At 39.8% G+C, this 8117-nt stretch overlaps 1 long non-coding RNA gene across 1 annotated transcript; it reads right to left on the bottom strand.

The window, feature by feature from the left end:
- On the bottom strand, window positions 2557–5974 carry LOC110395014. Its single transcript, XR_002436098.1, has 3 exons — window positions 5936–5974; window positions 5579–5726; window positions 2557–4722 (listed from the first exon to the last, which is right to left on the bottom strand). It is a non-coding gene; the product is annotated as an uncharacterized LOC110395014 (long non-coding RNA).

The raw sequence follows: 8117 nt of genomic DNA, 5'->3' as shown, positions 1-8117 counted from the left end.
ACAGCAGGCAGCTAGAGGGAGGAACATCTGGAGGACATATTCTGACACCATAATTTTATAAAAAGAATGAAGAAAGTACACTATCCCAACGGTTATCTTGAATAAGAAATTTATTAATAAAACAAAAAAGCTATATATTGTTCATCAAACTAGCCTTCAGTGCTCAAAATAGATCAAATGGCTTAAGTGACAGCATCACTTAAAATGTAGACAGTTCTTCCTAAAATCTTTAGCAGCACACTGCCAGTTGTGATGTAATTTACATAATCTATGGGAGGAATTTTTATTCATACATTATGTTTGATCCCCAAACAATCCAAACAGAAATGCTGCCAAAAAAAAAAAAAAAAAAGAAATGAAAAAAGTTGACCTTATAAGACAGCATAAAGATATTCACATATAATCCTATTCAGTGATAATAAAACATGCACTGAAGTGGTCTAACATCCGCAACAAGTACGAGGAAACATCAAGTGATTGCTGGACGCCTGCAGGAGAAGTGATAAAGAACTGATAATACTCCAGATTTGATGAGTTCTATGGAGTATTTGTGAGCCTCAGAATTGTGAATTACATGGATAGAGAGCAGTGAAAAATTAAATCAAATGGAAGTCCTGATCTAACAGAGCTGAAGAGCACCAGGAATCAAGAAGCACCACAATAATCAAGATAATCTTATGGCAACGTTCAAAATATGATCAAATCTTCTTTACTTTGAGAAGTTTTGCTTATCTATAGTAGACATACAGTTGATGCGATATGCACATATTCTGTAATTCTTGATAATATAATCACATGTTCACTGTATCATTCTTGGTAGGACAGAATTCCTACTCATACTCTTCCTAGGGGCTCTCTTATCCATCTCCTCTAAGAATCAACTATTTCAGACCACCTATTACAGGAAAAGCTAAACTGGAGTTCTATAATTGCTTTTGAACAGAAATACAATGCCAATTTGAAATTCAACTATTTTTATTGTTATGGTCACCATGTCCTATGTGTTCTTCTCATCTGTAAAATAATCATGCAGAATATTAACTACATCCAGTGGAAGGACAAGAAAAAAAGAGCAGAACTACAGGGAAAAGTATTATTAAACTAAGTGCTATTTTAAAGAGTAGAAACTGCTTATCTCTCTATATTCAATTTTTCAACTAGTGCCTTCAGTTGCATTCAAAAATCACAAAACCAAAAAATAAAACCAAAAGAAAGCTTTTCAACAGTTATTAACAAGAAGCTTTCCTGGTTTTGCAATTTTGGAGTTTCTTATGACTTCACCTATTTTTTCAGGCAGTCCTAGCTGCTGTCAAGTTTCTTGTATGAATTTATATAGATGTCTTTGTGCAGGACTGTTATATCTGAAAAAAAAAAAAAAAAGAATACAGCTCATTCTATTATTAAGCATAACCAAGAAAAGAACACAATTACTGCCTTGTATGCTCCTGCATAACTAAGGTGTGTGCACACATGCCAGCCATCCTTGAAAACGCACTCCCTTAATAACACACTCCCTGACAAAGTCCTACGAAACACCTGTTGGTGAAAGTTCAGTGGTCTGTTAAGAGAGTGAAGCCATGAATCCCTCTATTTCCCCAAACCCTGAAGTAGCATCATGAAGAATTAAATCTATGCATCCATAGCAGTTATGTCTAGGTAGCAGTTATAGCCTCTACCCTATCTGTTCAAACTACCTTTTCCTCAGTTTCTGAGTTGAACAACTCTCATTTTTCAGACAACCAAAACCACAACTAAACTTCACCTATTCTCAAAACAAACCTACAAGGTGAAGTTTGGTTGTGGTTTTGGTTGATATTAGCAAAATCATTGGTTGGCTAATATCAAAAGTCAGGTACTTGCAGGTTCAGGAGACTCCCATTTGATAGCCTCCAAAATATCTTGACTTAGAGCCATGAAGGATGGATAAATTATTCAACAATAAACATAAAGGTGTTTCTAGAAAGACATACTCTACTGCAAAAATGAAAATCAGAGACATTCTGTAAAAATCCATTTCTCATAAATTTACATAGAATCACAGAATGGCTTGGGTTGAAAGGGTCCTTAAAGTCACAAACCCCTTCCATAGACAGGATTGCCACCCACCAGCTCAGGCTGCCTGAGGCTCCATCCAACCTGGCCTTAAGTGCCTCCAAGGATGGGGCATCCACAGCTTCTCTGGGCTGCCGTGCCAGTGATTCACCACCCTCTGAACAAAGAAATTTCTCCTAATATTTAACCTACATCACCCCTCTTTTAGTTTATAAGCCCCTTTAAGTACAGAAACACTTCAGTGAGGTCTCCCTAGAGCATTCCCTTTTCCAGGTTGAACAACCCCAATTTTCTCAGTCTGTCTTCATAGGAGAGGTGCTCCAGCAACTCTCCTATTCATGGCCCAACTCTAGACCTGCCTGAATATGTTCTTAGACTGGGAGCCCCAGAGATGAACGCCATTAGCCAGAAAGAAGTACACACAATAGTACACAGGCACAGAGTTAGACTTCTCCAATCTGAATATTCCAATGCTCCTAACACAGAGAATTGTCACAGTAAAGATTCTTATGTAAGGAAAATTGTAAACATTCTTTTCCTTGACAGTTTATTTGCACAGTCCCAGATTTGGCTTTATTGACATATATTTAAACAATTGCATTATTTGCACAACACATTTATAAATTGTTTTGCTAAAATATAAAGGTCTCTTAAAATTAACATAAACAACAAACTGTATGCATTTTAAGTAATGATGTATTATTCCAAGTGGTGTTTCATGGTAGTCTCCTAATCAGTGTAATCCAAAATAAACCAAGCTATTCTTTTATGTTACAGATAATTAAATAAAATACTGACAATACAGGGCAATACAGTTATTTTGAGCCTTGTTTAAACATACAAAAAATGACTGTCATTCAGAGCATTTGGCAGTGTTGCTTGTTATTGCATCAGTTTGGGACACACAGCATTTGTTAACAGCTCACCAGGATGTACTTAAAATGAGTAGCTTGTATTTCTCTGAGGTATATTTTTGACTTCCAACTCCTATATTAAATTTTTCCCCAGAGCATCTGCTTAGGATAGATATACTGCAGCTAAATTTCCCTATCCAGGTGACAGAGCGCTGGCACAGGTTGCTCAAAGAGGCTGTAAAGTCTCTTCCTTGGAGACCTTCAGTAGCCACGCAGATACAGTCCTGGGCGTCCCTGCTGGAGCCAGGGTTGGGCCTGATGGCTCCTAGGTCCCTTCCACCTTTGACTGTTCTGTGATTTTTTTTGAAGATAATATTTATGAAATAAAAACTCCCAGATGTTGCAAATGAAAACTGATTCTGACTCTTCCACGTGGCCACTGCCTCTTTCAAGTGACAAGTCTTTTCTTCAAGGTGCTTCCAAGAAACATGCATAAGTAAAATCCTCCTGTTTCTGTGAACAGCCTTTACCATGGGACAAAATTCCTGACTCTCCCATCTACCTGGAAGGAGGTGACACTGACAGTGTGCATTCGTGGTTATCAGGGTATCATTTGTCCTTCTCTGCAGCTCTTTTTATCTCTTTCTGGGGAAGAACAGATTTCTCAGTACCTGATGAACATTGTGTGGTAAACACAGTTTGTTTTCTGAACTTCTAGAACATAATTCTGTCCAGTACAGGTGAAGCATGCAGCTCTAGTGTGAAATCAGAGCTGGGTCCAGTATTTAGCCCTTGGTGTTATGGGAGATGCTTTCACTTCAAGTGCAGTTATGACCTCACGCACAATTCAAGACGGAAGAGATCAACAGAAACTAATTTAATCACCTTCTACAGAGCATTTACTGAGCTAGATATAACACAGTCTGAACATTACATAACAAAAATAATCACTTAGTAATCTTTCACTTCATGCTGCCAATGAACTGCCTGACCACTTCATTGTATCTCACTCAGAAGTAACAGCACAACCCTTGTACTCTGGTCAAGAGGTTACATACATACACAGGTCGTGAAACACACAATAGTTTGCAAACAAATTATTAGAAAAAGTAAGCCATAATAACTATTTTATAAAGTAAGGAAACATTATTTTCAACCAGAATATGTTTTTGACAGATGTAAAGTTAGTTCATCAGCTCCACGTCTTCAGGATTTTCTAATTTCTTAGCATGTATGCAGTACAACACAGTAAATTGTTTTCTTTCCTCAGGCTTCTCTCTTGAGAAGTAGTGTCTATTTAACATGATTTTACATTAAAATGCAATTTTGTAGCTGTGAGCTGGGATATCTCATTACAACCCCACTTTAATAATGAAAGCTTCAATATGACGTTCCTAATGTTTTAAACACCTTGTAATTGTCCTAAATCTCCACAGTCAATATGCTCTCTCTCAGGTTAATGTAGTAAGCCCCAGTTTGTTCTTCGATTATAACCTGGAAGATAACGAACGTTAATATGCCTGCCAGCAGTTCCGAATAGCTTGCAGGCATACTGATGTATGGCAATTCAAGTGTCTTTATTTCTTAAATTTATTGAAATTTTGAGAGTGTATGTTGAGACTATGGAGTTTCGTTTTTCCACTATTTCCACAATATTCAGTTTTCAATCTTACAGCTACTTATTCCAAGTTCTTGTCAGCAAGAAACTCATAGTCTGTTCAGCTCTTCATCTAATTCTAATTACTTTTCTTTTTATGGTATGAAAAATAGGCAAACAAGAACAGCACGGTTGTTTCACGTAGAAATCCGCTTTGTCCTAAAAATAACAGAAAGGTTATTCCATTTGATACAAGAGTGGAAGAGAACTTCATGATCATGTTCTTGCAGTTTTTTTATGTGCAACCCATTCACAAATTTATCAGTTTCCATCAAAACAACATATATTATTCACTCTGTGTGATCCCCATGGGAAGACTGTCCTTTAACTTACTGACTTTGTGTACATTACTTATTTCTAACTTGAACATATTAATGTCCACTTCATTAAATACTGCCCTTATCTCCAACTAATCCTTTTATTGAACTAACTTTGCTCTTTTCTACCTTTATCTCCACAGGCAATAGTCCAAATCCCCTCACAATTCTGTTACGTTAAACATTTTTTTGCTATGTTTACTATCATACTGGGTAATCTGCCCCGCTTGTCTCACTTTCTGTAAAAGACTTAGCTTCCTGATTACGGAATATGCACAGTAAATATGAGGAAATAAATGGAAAATACCAGGTAAATTACATTAGAAGTTACTGCCTGAACAATCTACCCATCATTAGCTTTACTGTAGCCAAATCTGTGATTAGTCAAAGAGCGCAGCTTTCATGACCCCTACAGTTGAACCATAGGTCCCTAATTCAAGCTGAGTTGACCTAATGTTCTAGTTATTCTTCAGTGATAACTTTTATCATTAAGAGCTTGCCCAGGATACACAAATCTTCCAGCTTAACCTGGTAGTTAACTCAGCACCACACAGTTGTTTGCTCACTCCCCTACAGTGAGAAACAGAGAAAGGTAAAACTCACGAGCTGACAGCTTAAGAACACAGAAAAAGAAGAGACAGTAGTGATAAGTACATGTATACACAAAACAAGTGACACACAGTGCAATTTCTCACCACCTGCTGATTGACGTACAGCCAGTCTCTGAGCAGCAGCTGCCCCCAGCCAACTTCCTCCAGTTTTATAGCTCTGCATGTTGCCTTAAGGTATAGGATATCACTTCGTCCAATTTCGGTCAGCTGTCCTGGTTCTGTCCACTCCCAGTTTCTCACATGGGAAAACAGCAAAATAAACTGTGATGTCTCTTACTCAGCATTAGCACTACCCTGCAATAACTGCAACATCAGTGTGCTACTGTAACACTATAATACAATGGAGAGCACAGCAATGGCAGCATAGTAGCAGGCAGCAGCAAGTGAGGATACACTCAAATGCAGCAGCTCTGAACACAGAAACAAAGGAAAGCCTCTGCTTACCTTCAGAAGGCCTCAGGTACACAAGAGTCTCTAGAGAGATACACTTGCCTCCACTGCCAACCCTTAAATGAGATCTGGGAAGGGGTGGATCCTGGCTCCACCCCTTACAGTTACTCAGGTGCATTGCATGACCTGAGCTCCCCTGGGTTGGGCCTGCCTTCCCACCACGTGCTCAATCACTGGTTCAAGCCCTGACTTAGCATTTTCACCACAGCTATCAACACTACTTTCACCAAAAAGCCAAAACATGGCATCATACGAGATTTTATTATGGAAATTATATCAGAAAAAAAAACATTGACACAATGCCCTATCATGTTTGTTTTGCTACTTGGATTGTCTGTAATATTTTTACCAGGATTGAAATTATGCTGCTGCTTGATTTGTAAAATGGATATAATTAGTAGATAGAGCATCCAAAACATCTTTGGATTAGTTTAACTTTTTTCACTTTAGACTCTCAGAGGTAAATAATGAGACTTCTCATCTCACATATTCCTGTGCATGGTGTTTTATTGCACAGCCCTGGCAGTTATCCGAGTCTGATCACATATATCCCTGGCAACATCACAGCATATATCTGTCACAGATTCTTTCCTCTTTTCCTCTGTGATCTCCTATTTCGACCAACCATTCCCCTGTTCTCTATTTACTCTGCAAGGCTTGCTGTCAAAATGACTTAAGACATTACATACAAAGTCTATGTTTGGTTTTAAACTGTATGAAAGACAGTATCACACAGAAGATAGTTTGCTCTATCATAGAATCATATCATAGAATCATAGAATGGCTGGGTTGGAGGGGGCCTCAAGGATCATCAAGTTTCAACCCCCCTGCCACATTCAGGGCCACCAATCTCCAGATCTGGTACTAGTCCAGGTTGCCCAGGGCTCCATCTAAACTGGTCTTGAACACCTCCAGGGATGGAGCATCCACAGCCTCTCTGGGCAGCCTGTTCCAGCACCTCGCCACTCTCTCTGTGAAGAACTTCCCCTGACATCCAATCTAAACCTTTCCTCCTTGAGCTTAAAACCATTCCTCCTTCTCCTATCGCTATCTACCCTTGTAAAAAGTTGATTCCCCCCCTGTTTATAATCCCCTTTTAAATAGTGGAAGGCTTCAATGAGGCCACCCCACAGCCTTCTCTTCTCCAGGCTGAACAAGCCCAGCTCCCTCAGCCTGCCTTCGTAGGGGAGGTGCTCCAGCCCTCTGATCTTTGTGGCCCTCCTCTGGACCCTCTCCAACAGCTCCCTGTCTTTCTTGTACTGGGAGCCCTAGACCTGGACGCAGCACTCCAAATGGGGGCTCATGAAAGCAGAGCAGAGAGGGACAATTACCTCCCTCTCCCTGCTGGCCACCCCTGTTCTGATGGAGCCCGGGATACCATTGGCCTTCCGAGCTGCAAGAGCACACTGCTGGCTCATGTTCAGTTTTTCATCCGCCAGGACCACCAGGTCCTTCTCTGCAGGGCTACTCTCAAGGAGTTCTTCTGCCAGTCTGTATACATATCTGGGATTAATCCAGCCCAAGTGCAAAACCTTGCACTTTGCTATGTTGAACCTCATGATGTTCACACGGGCCCACCTTTTGAGTTTGCTGAGGTCTGTCTGGATGGCATCCCTTCCTTGTAACATGTCAACCACACCACTCAGCTTGGTGTCATCTGCAAACTTGCTGAGGATGCACTCAAGCCCATCATCAATGTCATTGACGAAGATGCTGAAGAGCACCAGTCCCAAGACAGACCCCAAGGGGGCACCGCTCATCACTGGCCTCCACCTGGACATAGTGCCATTCAACACAACCCTCTGTCTACGGCCTTCCAACCAATTCTTTATCCACTGAATAGTCCACCCCTCAAATCCATATCTCTCCAATTTAGAGATAAGGATGTGGTAGGGGACCATGTCAGAGGCCTTGCACAAGTCCAGGTAGATGACATTGCTGAAGCCATAATTTTATCTGATTCCCTCAGAATTCATTTTACAAAAACAGTTCCTCTTTTCTATCAGTCTCCAAGGATGCTTAATGATCAATTACCTGAATGAAGAATAAAATTACAACTTAAATTATTTACAGGTAGTTCTACATTGTTTGTTTTCTGTGATGAAACTTCAGGGGAAATTATTTGCCTGAAGAAAATACTGTCAACTCCATTTTGGCATCAATGTTCTTAGAAGGC

Source organism: Numida meleagris, chromosome 2, assembly GCF_002078875.1.
Source record: "Numida meleagris isolate 19003 breed g44 Domestic line chromosome 2, NumMel1.0, whole genome shotgun sequence".
Taxonomy (NCBI): domain Eukaryota; kingdom Metazoa; phylum Chordata; class Aves; order Galliformes; family Numididae; genus Numida; species Numida meleagris.
This window is presented reverse-complemented; position numbering and strand designations above follow the sequence as displayed.